Below are 13,427 nucleotides of genomic sequence, written 5' to 3'. Positions count from 1 at the left end.
TATTACCTTCATCAATATTTGCATTTGCATAGCAGGAACCTTTGCGGACCCATTGTGGCTATAGTCACTTGTAATTGTGACAGTGGATCTCTTTGAGACGTCAGTGGCATGACTTTATGAGGCCACAGTTGAATTTCTCACAAATCAGCAAGTGGCTGGGAGCCTCTCACAGCCTGCATAGGGTTCCCTTGTGCCAGCCCTTCTTAAGCTAGGTGGGATGCCCCCCTTTATCACACCTTCTTCTGCTTTTGCTTCTGTGGCAGCTCAAGAAGTTGTGAGCCATCATCACTTCTCCTGGAGGGCATGGACTTCTCTCTCTCAGAGTTTCTGGGAAGCCAGAAAACTTGCGGCTGGGCTTGACACTTGTGTCCTGTGGCAAACTTCCTGACTAAAGCGGTGGCTTTCAATTAGCATGGTCCATGAAACACCAGTGTTCAAAAGAATGTTCAGGGATACCTCCTATTTGAGGAAGAGAAGAAAGTGGGGTTCTGAGATCCCGGCCCCAAATTCAACCTGAATAGTTCCTGTTAGATCATTTGTGTATTGTATATTTCTGTCAGTCAAAAATTTTTGAAGTCCATCTTTGATCAGTATTATCTTTTCATCATTTCACTATGTATAGGATAACAAGTTCCACAAGATTGATGCCTGATATATATTATACTACACTCTTTTTGTCCTACAGCATTTTTTTTCAGGATCAGTTATGTCAGTCCTTTTGGCTCCTCAAAATTTTGTTTTGAGACTATGGATAAATATATTTCTAGCTGTTATCTCCTGATATATATCAGAATAGAATATAGCGCCTCAAAGTAGGTACAGCTGTGTTTTTGACAAGGCTTATTATGATACACTTTCATTTAAAAAAAAATACCTCCCTTAGTCAATACAGATTTTTATTGAATATCTAGTGTTGATATTTTGTTGAATATCAACTGCCAATGATAATGGACATGTTTTAGATCATTTTGGCAGTAGGTACATATTGTTTCATTGGGGAATACTACAGTAAGACTGGCAATAAACTACATTTAGAAGTTTTTACTTAAATCATTTGTTTCGTCTCCTCTTTCTTTGACCTGTTGTTGCCATGTGGAATCTATATCCTCTCATCTGACCCGTAATTCTCATCCAGTGCTTCACCTAGGCCTGTGCTTCATTTTAAGTAATTTCACCTTCTTCCACTCTTTTCCACTTGTTAAATTGTGGATGTCTTAGGCCTGAATAGACTGCTCTTCCCTGAAGTTTTGCACATAGATTATAAAGTATGTTAAATAATGAAAATATGTCATCTAAAATCTATATAATGCTTTCAATTTTACTACAGGAACAAATTAGAACAATAAAGTTATAGAATTTTAAAGTTGAATTACACTTGAGAAATTATTTAAACCAGCCCTTTTGAGCCAAATGAAATTGACATTTTTACAGGCTATGAATGATTGAATATTGGTGATTTGATATGATTCAATGCAATACAAATTAGAAATTTTCACTAGAGAAAGGTTTCAAACTCTTAGTTTTCTTATTTTGTTATGTTGCAATGCTAATTACTTTTTACTGTAGTTATAAAGCATCAGAAAGATTTTATATATATATTATATATATATATGTATATATATGAAGGACTTAATGGGATTCCTGGAACATTAAGAGCTTCCCTTCTCTAGGTTACTAGTAACAGTAGTAATAGTTGCTATTGTTATTAATAATGGGGCTATTTCATGGCATGATTGAGATGAGAAATTGATTAGAAAATTTCCAAGAATTTCACATTTACCAGAGAGATGCAAACTTTTTCATATCCTAAGCTTCCTTATCCCTCACTTTCCAGGTTGAGTTAAATCACATTTGAAGTAAATAGAGATTTGTGCCAAGTGCAAATTATGTTTGAATTGGTATTATGATGCTGTCCATATCTCTTTCAAGTTCAAAAACTAATGATTTCAGATGGCTGTATGGCTGCTTTCGTTTCTCTGTTCATTCAAAGTTAAATATCGAAAGAATCACTACATTTTATGCATAGAATATAATTATCTACCATTCCACTTAAAAATCATATTAGAGTTTCACTGTATGAATCTGCCAGTCACTGGTAAGCTGTTCAGTTGATTATACTAGTTTTCACATCAGAACCAATTTCTCATGTTTAGCTAATTCTCCTTAATGATGAAAAGTAATGAAGAACAAATTTGTATATGTGAAGAGTTATGGCTTAATCTCCCATGTGGATTAAAATGCACTGAATTCACCCCTCCCTCCTGTAATGCTTTTTAATTTCCCTGGTAGAAGCAGTTCATGCAAAGCTCTGTTCTGTCCTCATCACCAGTTCTGTGAGGCTGTCACTTATGCCACCTCAGTAATGTTTTATTGGTGTGTTTTAAAATAGTAATAAAGTTTCCCATGTAGAACTTCAATTATGAGGGTTATCAAAATAGGACAAACTAATATAATTTGTGATTGCATAAAATAAAGGAAGCAGGGGTACCATGGGGACCTAATGAATCATAGGATGGAAACAGTTTCTTGCTAACTAAACATTCATACTTTGTACTAAGCCAGAGCATGTATATGTAGTTCAGCAAACCGGAACACACTCTGTGTTTACATGAATGGGATATGAAGTAGTCCACAAATACCATCTGGGAAGAAATTCTTGGCCTTTCTATCTGGTACTGTGGAGTAAATTAAGCACATGTTTAGAATAAACAGACTAAAAACACACCTGCTTTGGGGAAAACACACACGTATGGTCACATCCGCGTACAGAGTGGTTCAAAATAGAACATTTTGTGTTGGTAAAATCTGATTACTTTTCTTCATTTTTACTTCTTATGAATAAGTATTATGGAAAATTTCCTGATTATTTCTGTATAGCACTACTTGTTTGTAATTGATTGCTCCTAATATCTTCTACTTAAATTAGTCTTATTTTCTCTCATATGTTACTACCTTATGCTTCAATAAATACACTTATCTTTTTAAAAAAATAATAAGTAACTATTGACTGATACTTAGTTTTTAAAATGGGCATATTCTGTGTAGAATGCCTCTTATGCTACATTTTCCCTACCAGTTGCCATGGAGAGTTTGCTAAAGGCATGACACAGAAGACCAACCGGGAAGGAATTCCCAGTCTTTTCTCCCACTCTTAACATATTTTTTTCCCACTGTAGTGTATCCCACTAACCAATTCATTTTGAAAAGCAGTCTTTACTTCAGTGTCACAGAATTTCGGAGCATAAATTGTTTTCACTTCCAGTAAATTACAAGTATTGTCTTATGTTACTTGGTTTTCTTAGCATAGATATAAAATAGCATCTTCTCACCTTTCCATTTGTGTTTCTTTTCTTGCATCAGGCTTTTCTCCCTAAAAGTTCTTCCTTTTTTTCCCCCACTGGTCTGCTAGACTCCTATCCCTTGACTTAAGCTAAGTTCTAGCCACTTGTATCCTGTGCTGTGCTTGGATTTTTAGTCTGTGCTGAATGTTTTAGTTCAGGCTAAAATTTCTCATAAATGCTTAGGTTCCAAGTATTTCAGATTTACCAGAGAGATGCAAACTTTTTATAAAACTCCCACTCTCCAGATTGAATTGCATGTCTTAATTGTGATAGGCGGAGATTTGTGCCAACTTGAAATTGTGTGACTGAGTCTATATTATGCTTTTGATAATATCCAATTTTAAATGAAGTTCAAAAACTGTCATGATTTCTGATGACTGTGTGGCTGCTTTTGCTACTCAATTAAATATGAGTAGAATATAATTTGTTTTATGCATAGAACATAATTATCTAACCTTCCATTTGAAAATCATATTAGATTTTTTTCTGTGTGAATCTACCCGACAACTAGTAAGCCATTCAGTCTGTTGAACTATGCTTTCATATGTGAATCTATTCTCTGGATTATTTTTGAGATTATTAATAATCTTGAATTACAAAAAGTAATGAAGAATAAACATATCTGAGGAGAGTAACTGTTCAGTCTCCCATCTTGATTAGCATACATCAAGTTCTCTCTCTCTCTCTTTGTTCTTACTTTTTGTGCTTTTTGATTTGGCAGATGTTTTCCAAGTATTCTATTCTCATTTATCAGTTTTTCTTTTCTCCTCTGTATCTGAACTAAGAGATTGTTTAAAACTTCCACTTTCCAGTTCTTTTTCCAAGATCTTTGAATGTCTTTTCTTTATCCATAACTCCACGTCTTCTTTCCCCATTGCTGCCATTAGTCTTGATTAGTGTTAAGTTTCTGCCGAAAAGAAGAAAATAACAGTTAGTAAATATCTACCATGTGTGAGGCCATCTTCTAAAGAATTTGCTTATATTATTTTATTGTATATATAGGCCATTTTCCAGGTTTTAAATAAAAACATTTCTATATAGCTTTTTAACTTATGAAATTTTAACCTAGCTTGGCTTTATCTTATTTTTTATAAAAATATAATTAGCACTTTTATTTATTTCTCAGATCTCAGTATTATATATTTTTCTACCCTTGAAGAACATATAATTATTTTGTAAAATATGTATTTTTATCCCTTTAGATTCTGATATGAACTCTTCACATCCATTGTGATGTTTTATTAGGGGTGTTATTTTACTACACTGTGTTAGGGAACAAATTATTTATGCTGATAATTTCAATTCTAGTCATTCTCACATCTCTGAGTGAATTTATAAATCACATTCTTAGTTTCCCAAGCATATATTAACTGTCCTCAGAGACTTCTCTACTAGTTGTTATGAAACTCTAAGTATATGTATAAAATCTGAAATTCAAAAGATATTTATATCTGAAGCACTAGAATAAAATTGACTTCAATTTTTTGTTTTGTTTTGTTTTGTTTTGAGACGAAGTCTCACTCTTGTTCCCCAGGCTGGAGTGCGATGGCGCGATCTCAGCTCAATGGAACCTCCACATCCCAGTTTCAAGTAATTCTCCTGCCTCGGCCCCCCGAGTAGCTGGGATTATAGGTATCTACCAGCACGCCTGGCTAGTTTTTGTGTTTTTAGTAGAGACACGGTTTCACCATGTTGGCCAGGCTGGTCTAGAGTTCCTGACCTCAGGTGATCCACCCGCCTCAGCCTCCCAGAGTGCTGGGATGACAGGCGTGAGCCACCACACCTGGCCAACTTCAAATTTTGTAATCAAATGGAAAGAGAAAGTCTATTAAATAAATATGTCAATTAGAAAGGCTTAAAAAAACATCTTCAGGATGTTTTAAGACTAACTTTGAAAATGAGGTTTATCAGTAAAATTTTTACTAACTTTGCACTTCTAATTTAACTAAGAATATGACATTAAGTAATAAACATCAGCACAAATACTGTAAAAATCATGCTCAGTATCCTGAATGTATTTAAGACTTTCTTTATGTGTTTTTTGGGTTTTTTTGCAGTAGAATAGGAGGAAAATGGAATGGGAAAGGCCAAGGCAATTAATCAGGCAGATGCTGATAAGAAACAGCAAGAAGTTGTGACAATGTAGAGCCGAGATAAAATAATTGCTAAAAACACAAATACACACAATTATAGGTTATCTCGTTGTTTTACAAGTAAAACATAATGTAAAGTATGTTCCAGAAAATATATATTAAAATATCAAAAGCCTCCTAACTTTTTGATTGCCGAGAACATCACTCTGTTTTATTTAGCCCAGTACGCTTATTGATATTTGTAGCCATATAAAACATAAAATATAAAATTTATATTTTATTTATATAAAAATGATCAAAAATTTTTTCTCCCCATAACTGTAATGACCAAAGACTTTTAAATGACCAAAACCTTTTTCTCCCCAAAACTGTATATAAAGATTCCATAATTTAGCAAATATCCTTAAGGAATTAAGGGAAAAATGTTTTTAAAACTTTCTGTGTTTGTATCTCTTTGGCAGAGTGGCATCACTCATAAGAAACATTTCACTAACTACTTCCAGTAAACCTAGAGAGTTAGAAAATACTCTCTTCACTTTATAGGTTTAGAAACTGAAGAACAGAAAGATTAAGCAACTTGCCCGCAGTCACATAGCTTATAAGCAGCAGATATGGAATTCAAACCATTTCTTCTCTAGACAGTTTGGGGATTTCCTTAGTAGAGAAAATATGCTGTTTTTTTAGTGGATACTTACCTTACTGAATTTACTGTATGTCTGTAAGGTCCTTTCTAATTCTGAGTATTCTGTGGTTCTCTGCAGTAAAAAGAATATTGTTTTCAGAGTAGTATTTACATTTTGCAAAGAGTTAGTGAAGAGTGGTTGAAAAAGAAGTGATTGAAAAAGAGAAGTGCCACGAAAGGTAAAGCACAATCTTCTTTTGGTATGGAAAATACAAATTCGGTTTCAAGTCTATGATAAATATTCATCATATTTGAAGTTTGCAGAGAGAAAGAATAGCATTCTTTAACATGAGAAATGGTGTTAATGGCCAACAAAACATAATGTAGGCATAAGTTATAATTTCATAACATTAAAATAGGAATCATTTGATAGACCACTGGACAAAAGTAATTCAATATATAAGAAAGAAGGAATTTAAACATACTTGAAAAGGATATTTAAACTATTGTGAACTTTCCAGAAATCAACCATATTATTGCTTGCTTTGGTATTAAACTTTAAGAAGAGGAGTTTTAGTAGAATCATTTTTCCTTGAGCGCTGAAGTTTCTCTTTGTAGACTGTTTTTATTAAGAAGATCAATAGACTTGATGTAAGATTTGATGATAATACAAGAAGTAAAATAACTGTATTCCTAATAAAATGTTTATGGTTCACATATACTTAAAAGAATAATAGTTTTTTTCATTAGTTAACTTTTACTCCCATCATAAAAGTCTCAGCTTTATCCTTTTCAATTATTTTGTCTATGGCAGGCTTTAAAAATCAAATACTGCCCTTTTTTCTAAATACGCAAGCAGTTGATTTCACTGATAAGAATAAGGTTTCAATGAGTACATTAAATTTAGTAGGAACTCAATATTTTTTAATTTGTTTTTTTCGTTAAAAGCAAAAGTATTAATACTCTTTTTCTAAATAACTTTGGTATCTTCTATCATGGTGGATAAAAAACTCCCTGCATTTTCATAAAAATCGGAGATCAGGTGGGGATATTTTCAAATGCCTCTTTTGTGAGAATAAAGAAAATACTGGAATTCAGTTTCCCATTTCTAACATATTTAATTTATTTGTCCTCTTTTATGTTAGTCAGGAAATGAAAGTTTTTTATAAGACAAGAAGGAAGTTATTTATCTATGTCAGTATTAAAGACCTAATGGCTGTTCTCCAAAAGAGAGAATGGTAATTAATAAATTATCCTTTTATTTACACTGAGTTTCAAAACCAATTGCTTCTTTGTTTTCGGTAAGTATAATATTTTTGTGTGAATAATAAGTTAACATAGTAATGATTAATGGCTAACCCCCTGTTTGGATTTCAGAATGGATGTGAATGATGTTGTCAGAAGTGGAATGCCTATTTTAAAATGTCAGCTATATTGCAGAGCTTTTGCATTTTATGCCAAGAACCAAATTCAGCTATTGGTTTATATGATATCACCTCTGATCAAGGCATATGGGTTTCCAGTTGTAGTATGATCTATGTTTCTTAATTGTATGATGGAGAAAGGTGATGAAAAAGACACTTGGGACCAATTTTCAAGGTCACTGAATTTCAAACTGAGTAATTTGTATGTAATTCTGTAGACAGCTGGGGACAATTAAAAATTTTAGCAAGTGGCATAGTAAGTAAAGTGGATAGAATAACCTGGCTATTTTATATCGAACTGTGAAAGACTCAAGATGCTGCTTCTGGAGAGGTCAGTTATAAGGAGGATATTGCAGAATTTAGGCAAAAGATGTTACTAGCTCTAAGTTGCGTGGTTACAGATTCTGAACTAACACATCCTAGATTTAAAAAAATGTAGAGCTGCAATATGCAAGATTTCATGTGTTCAGGAATTCAGAGCCAGGAAGGTTAAATAAAAGATAAGGGAGAGCAAGTCAGAGATATTTCCTAAGCAATTGGGAGAATGACAGATTTGTGAATTGAAATAGGTCAGAAAGGACAGATTTGGGAGAGAAATGATGGTTTTAGAAATGAATTTGAAAATCTGATGAGAGATGCAGAAGAAGGGTTTTAGAATAAGGGGAATGGCATTTCAGGGAGATACTGTGTTTGCCTGCAAAGAGACCTGGTTACAAGTGAAATGGGTTACACCACCCAAGAGGATACTGAGGAATCCTGGGAAGAGAAAAATTGAGTCCTGATTATAAAAGGGAAGAACATCACTGAAATAAGAAATGTAACATATAGATTGAAATTTAATTTTATTAGAATGATACAAAACTGCTGTTTTTGGAATTCTTACACATAATGCTTTGAAATTAATGGGATGTTTTTTAAAACCTATATATTTTTACTTTTGTTTTAAGGGGGACTAAAGGAAAATGTTATAGGCTACTCTTGGCAAGCATTTTGCTATAAAATCTTTCTGATATGGATAAACAACAAGCTAAATTGTGTCTACTTGCTACTATATTTTCCATTCATGTGATATTTTGAAGTCCATGTCTCAATATACTCAATTCTACTTTCCTTTGGATGAATACAGCTTACTCTGGTAAAGAAAGATACCAAATTTACAAAGTTAGTGTAATTGTTATATATTCTTTTGTTTTAGCTTCAACTCCTTATACTTACTACCTGTAAACAATAGTTCAGTATGAGTATAAATTAAATTCTGTATCACAGAGAATAAATGAATTTAAAATCATATAACAATCAAATCCACCATGACAGCTGTCAGTATTTATCTGAGTGAGAAACTGATAGAGATACTGAGTTGTTAGTACATTTATTTGTACTAACTTGGTATATTCTCATTTGCTAATCACTGTTCTAGCTGTGACTCCGCTGATTACTTTTGCAAAACCCAGAGGGTTTGTGAGCCATGAGTTGGTAAATGCTTGTAGACTGGAATCTTTTTGGAGACAAACATGGCTGGATTTGAATCTTGGCTTCATAACTTGCTAGTTCTATAGTGTTGAGCATGTTCCTTAATCCAAGTCCTCATTTAGTCATCTCTTGGATTTTACCTACATCATAGGCATTATATAAGATAATGTATGTAAATTACCTAACACTGGTCCACATTATTTGCCAGTGGGAACAGGATTAATGGCAGCCAAAAATTTTTTTGACATTTGGTATAACAAAGTGTCAAAGGCAAAGACACTAAGAGACAGAAAGAGAGCTTGAAGATTCATAGCATGCAGTGTTTCTGAGGCCACTTTTCTGCTTTAGAATGTCACACCGTACACAGTTTTGTCACTATTTATCCTACCTCTACTTTTTATTGCCAATCTTCTTAGATACCTTAACATTCTTAAAAACCAGTTGAGATAAATTATTATACATGAGTTTCCCTGTTCCTTCCTTGTCAGTTCCCACCTGATTTTATGTCCCTGAGAAGAAACCTGCAGACACAGAGTGATCTAAATTTAATTCATTTCAATCCTGGAGACTTAGAAAGCTTTTCCATGAATTTTATGCCTTCTCATTTTATCTCTGTAATTCGGTAGAACTTAACTATCATTGAAATAAGAGCATTGACTAAAAGCGCCTATTTTTATCTAGCAAATCCTTGAATATTCTCCTAAATGATCTTTGAGTCCTAAGACAGTGTATTTAGGTGGCGACTTCTATGTTTTGTTTTGTTCCTTTTTCATACTTGATGGTTTTAAGAATATTGTATGAAGAAGTTTCCCAGCATTCTTGAAAATTACCTGATTTCCTAAGTACATAGTAATGTGGAGTTTGAGGGAGGTGAAACAGATAAATGGATAAATAGGTGGGTGAAAGAGAGAGCGCAAGCCCCCAAAATTGACCAATGTGCTAAAATGAGTATAGATTTTTAAAATTATTATTATTAGGTGTAAATTAAGTAATACTATGTATTTGTAAATTGTTTGTGAAGTGCCTCTTTGTAAAACTAGGGACACCATTTTGATGTTGACATTTCCTTTTATTATTATTGCTAATAATAATCTTTTTAAAACTTGTGTTTTAAAAGCATTTACCCTCAAAATCTGTGGAGAAAACTCTTTATCTGAAATATTGGTAAAGTTATTAGATGATATTTTTAATATAAATATTAGCATTTATATTTTAGAAAATTTATAGGTACTAAAATTTTGAGAGGAGCAATTTTACTTCCCAAGTTCATGTGCCTTTTTCTTGTGAATTGACCCTTTAAGCATCTTAACTTTTGATAACTTGAAATTTATGTGAGAAACTTCTGTTTAGGGAAAAGCTTCAAATTCAGTATCATTTATTAATCATCCACATTATTATTTTGAAAAATAACCAACAAAAATAATGCAGTATAATAGTTCTACACTTTAACATTTCAAAATTCCTAAAAGTAGAACTTTCTCCAAATATATATTCTTAAAAGTAAAAATGTGCTATGCTTTGTGTAACCGAGGTTACAAAAGACTTGTAACTTCTAATAATTAGCTTAATCTGACTTTAAATTCATGATGGTTTTGGAACAGGAATTTTTGTTTGAAAGAAAGTTTGGCTTGTTAACTGAATTATGTAATTATAAGTAAATGTGGTCACAGCTGCTTTTGATTTTATTGTTATACACCTGATTGGAAACAACAGGTTTTTAAAAATATTTTTCCGTTTCTTACACTGACACCTAGTGTTCACTATTACTGATATATTAAATATTAAATTTTATTTATTAATAATTATGGAAATAGATTTACATTCAATGTATTTTAGCCATGTACCTATCCACAGATAAATAACTCTCATTTTCTTTTTTTTTTTCTTTTTAATTTATTTATTATTATTATACTTTAAGTTGTAGGGTACATGTGCATAACGTGCAGGTTTGTTACATATGTATACTTGTGCCATGTTGGTGTGCTGCACCCATCAACTCGTCATTTACATCAGGTATAACTCCCAATGCAATCCCTCCCCCCTCCCCCCTCCCCATGATAGGCCCCTGTGTGTGATGTTCCCCTTCCCAAGTCCAAGTGATCTCATTGTTCAGTTCCCACCTATGAGTGAGAACATGCGGTGTTTGGTTTTCTGTTCTTGTGATAGTTTGCTCAGAGTGATGGTTTCCAGCTGCATCCATGTCCCTACAAAGGACACAAACTCATCCTTTTTTATGGCTGCATAGTATTCCATGGTGTATACGTGCCACATTTTCTTAATCCAGTCTGTCACTGATGGACATTTGGGTTGATTCCAAGTCTTTGTATTGTGAATAGTGCTGCAATAAACATACGTGTGCATGTGTCTTTATAGCAGCATGATTTATAATCCTTTCGGTATATACCCAGTAATGGGATGGCTGGGTCATATGGTACATCTAGTTCTAGATCCTTGAGGAATCGCCACACTGTTTTCCATAATGGTTGAACTAGTTTACAATCCCACCAACAGTGTAAAAGTGTTCCTATTTCTCCACATCCTCTCCAGCACCTGTTGTTTCCTGACTTTTTAATGATCGCCATTCTAACTGGTGTGAGATGGTATCTCATTGTGGTTTTGATTTGCATTTCTCTGATGGCCAGTGATGATGAGCATTTTTTCATGTGTCTGTTGGCTGTATGAATGTTTTCTTTTGAGAAATGTCTGTTCATATCCTTTGCCCACTTTTGGATGGGGTTGTTTGTTTTTTTCTTGTAAATTTGTTTGAGTTCTTTGTAGGTTCTGGATATTAGCCCTTTGTCAGATGAGTAGATTGCAAAAATTTTCTCCCATTCTGTAGGTTGCCTGTTCACTCTGATGGTAGTTTCTTTTGCTGTACAGAAGCTCTTGAGTTTAATGAGATCCCATTTGTCAATTTTGGCTTTTGCTGCCGTTGCTTTTGGTGTTTTAGACATGAAGTCTTTGCCCATGCCTATGTCCTGAATGGTACTACCTAGGTTTTCCTCTAGGGTTTTTATGGTATTAGGTCTAACATTTAAGTCTCTAATCCATCTTGAATTAATTTTCGTATAAGGAGTAAGGAAAGGATCCAGTTTCAGCTTTCTACTTATGGCTAGCCAATTTTCCCAGCACCATTTATTAAATAGGGAATCCTTTCCCCATTTCTTGTTTCTCTCAGGTTTGTCAAAGATCAGATGGCTGTAGATGTGTGGTATTATTTCTGAGGACTCTGTTCTGTTCCATTGGTCTATATCTCTGTTTTGCTACCAGTCCCATGCTGTTTTGGTTACTGTAGCCTTGTAGTATAGTTTGAAGTCAGGTAGCGTGATGCCTCCAGCTTTGTTCTTTTGACTTAGGATTGTCTTGGAGATGCGGGCTCTTTTTTGGTTCCATATGAACTTTAAAGCAGTTTTTTCCAATTCTGTGAAGAAACTCATTGGGAGCTTGATGGGGATGGCATTGAATCTATAAATTACCTTGGGCAGTATGGCCATTTTCACAATATTGATTCTTCCTATCCATGAGCATGGTATGTTCTTCCATTTGTTTGTGTCCTCTTTTATTTCACTGAGCAGTGGTTTGTAGTTCCCCTTGAAGAGGTCCTTTACATCCCTTGTAAGTTGGATTCCTAGGTATTTTATTCTCTTTGAAGCAATTGTGAATGGAAGTTCATTCCTGATTTGGCTCTGTGTTTGTCTGTTACTGGTGTATAAGAATGCTTGTGATTTTTGCACATTAATTTTGTATCCTGAGACTTTGCTGAAGTTGCTTCTCAGCTTAAGGAGATTTTGGGCTGAGACAATGGGGTTTTCTAAATATACAATCATGTCATCTGCAAACAGGGACAATTTGACTTCTTCTTTTCCTAACTGAATACCCTTGATTTCTTTCTCTTGCCTAATTGCCCTAGCCAGAACTTCCAACACTATGTTGAATAGGAGTGGTGAGAGAGGGCATCCCTGTCTTGTGCCAGTTTTCAAAGGGAATTTTTCCAGTTTTTGCCCATTCAGTATGATATTGGCTGTGGGTTTGTCATAAATAGCTCTTATTATTTTGAGGTACGTTCCATCAATACCGAATTTATTGAGCGTTTTTAGCATGAAGGGCTGTTGAATTTTGTCAAAAGCCTTTTCTGCATCTATTGAGATAATCATGTGGTTCTTGTCTTTGGTTCTGTTTATATGCTGGATTATGTTTATTGATTTGCGAATGTTGAACCAGCCTTGCATCCCAGGGATGAAGCCCACTTGATCATGGTGGATAAGCTTTTTGATGTGTTGCTGAATCCGGTTTGCCAGTATTTTATTGAGGATTTTTGCATCGATGTTCATCAGGGATATTGGTCTAAAATTCTCTTTTTTTGTTGTGTCTCTGCCAGGCTTTGGTATCAGGATGATGTGGGCCTCATAAAATGAGTTAGGGAGGATTCCCTCTTTTTCTGTTGATTGGAATAGTTTCAGAAGGAATGGTACCAACT

At 34.0% G+C, this 13,427-nt stretch overlaps 1 protein-coding gene across 11 annotated transcripts in view; it reads left to right on the top strand.

Annotated features, from left to right (window-relative positions):
- Positions 1-13,427, top strand: part of SUPT3H (SPT3 homolog, SAGA and STAGA complex component) — a 532,460-nt gene that overhangs the window by 263,923 nt on the left and 255,110 nt on the right. The window lies entirely within an intron of this gene.

This window comes from Papio anubis, chromosome 6 (genome assembly GCF_008728515.1).
Source record: "Papio anubis isolate 15944 chromosome 6, Panubis1.0, whole genome shotgun sequence".
NCBI lineage: Eukaryota > Metazoa > Chordata > Mammalia > Primates > Cercopithecidae > Papio > Papio anubis.
This window is presented reverse-complemented; position numbering and strand designations above follow the sequence as displayed.